The 1,660-nt window shown below is 42.2% G+C and overlaps 1 non-coding gene across 1 annotated transcript; it reads left to right on the top strand.

The window, feature by feature from the left end:
* Nucleotides 1–744: 744 nt before the first annotated feature.
* On the top strand, nt 745–846 carry LOC127232512 (U6 spliceosomal RNA). The gene has a single exon (XR_007835385.1). It is a non-coding gene; the product is annotated as a U6 spliceosomal RNA (small nuclear RNA).
* The last annotated feature ends 814 nt before the right edge of the window (nt 847–1,660 follow it).

Genomic DNA, 1,660 nt, shown 5'->3' with positions numbered 1-1,660 from the left:
AAAATCAAATGAGATATTGAGGTAGGAAAAGATGCCTCATTAAATTAGACAAGCAGTTTTAACAGCCTCATAAGTGGCACTATGGTCTACCTACATTGTTCTATTTGCCAGTAACTTGTCAAAATCTTACCTTTGTCTGGCCAGTTCTGGGAGCCTGGCTATATCAATAGGAAAGGAAGTGGGTACCAGCTTCATTGAATACCCACTTCTTTGGAAGATGTTATTTGGGTCTTCTAGACCATCTGAGAACCTACAATCCAAGGACTAAAGGCACAGCATACACAGTCATAAGATAGACAGGAGAGTGGCCAAGGAAGATTGCCAAATAAAAGACAGGATCTGGGCTATAGGCATGTTTCAAGACAGCCTACCATATGCAGAGAGCCTATCTCAAAAATAACAGTAACAATGATAAAACATCAACAATAACATCATATTAATATGTTATAGCAATATATTTGTTATTATTTATTTGTTAAATATTGGGGCCAGACAAGGTAAACACACACACCAGGAATCCCAGTATTTGGGAGATAGAAGCAGGATGGTCAGGAAGTCTTAGTCATCCCCAACTACATCCCCAACTACATAACAAGCCTTTCTCAAAAAATTCAATAACTGAACAACAACATCCAAAATCAGTGAAGCAGGAGCAGGTATGGTCCACATCTGTAATCCCAGCATTTGAGAAGTTGAAGTAGAATTGAGGGCCTCTGGGAGGGATATGAAAACCAAGAGAGCTACCTACTGTAGAAACATACATAGTAAAACTGAGATGATACAGAGAAAATTAGCATGGCCCTTCTCAGGGATGATGGGCCAACTTATAAAGTGGTCTATATTATATAAAAGAAGAAAGGAAATAGGGAGAGAGGGGGAGGGAGGACTAGAAACAAGAATGGCATGTACGTGGGAACAATTTCACAGTCACCTTGGGACTCAGACTGTCAGGCTTGACAAAGTTGTGGGTTCTTCTGGAACACCAAGGTTCCTACAGGATGGATCAGTTTCAAGGAATCCCCCATCCAGGGGAGAGTAGCCAAGACATGTCCAGTGAAAACACTTGCAGTGGAAAGCTCACAATGTGCAGAGATGGGAAGAACTCAGTTTGAGTAACTTTGTGTAAAAACTCAATCTCCAGAAGCTATAGTCATTCTGAACGCCTAGGAGGAAAGATCCACTATGAAATAAAGCAGTGGTCGAAAGCACTTGTTGCTCTTCCTGAGGACCTGGGTTCAGATTCCAACATCCGCATGGAGGCTCACAACTACCAGTAACTCCAATTCCAGGGGATCTAACACCCCACACTCAGGAGGCAGTAGCAGATGAATGTGAGTTTGAAGACAGCCTGGACTACATAGCAAGTTCCAGGCCAGCCAAGGCTACATAGTGTGACTCTGTCTTTTAAAAAAAGAAACTGAAAAGAAAGGCCAAGTGAGGTCACCCACACCTTTACTCCCAGCACTTGAGAGACACAGACAGAGAGATCTCTGAGTTGGAGGCCAGTGTGGTCTACAGAGAGAGTTCCGAAACAGGCAGGGCTGCTACTCAAAGAAACTCTATCTCAAAGAACAAAAAACCAAACGAATAAATAGATAAATAAATATACTCACTTGTTACGTGTCTCCACCGTTTCCCAGCTCAGAATCTTTGACTCGTA

The sequence above is a fragment of the Phodopus roborovskii genome, unplaced genomic scaffold, assembly GCF_943737965.1.
Source record: "Phodopus roborovskii unplaced genomic scaffold, PHOROB, whole genome shotgun sequence".
Classification (NCBI taxonomy): Eukaryota; Metazoa; Chordata; class Mammalia; order Rodentia; family Cricetidae; genus Phodopus; species Phodopus roborovskii.
The sequence above is the reverse complement of the archived record's forward strand: the minus strand, read 5'-3'. Positions and strand labels throughout refer to the sequence as shown.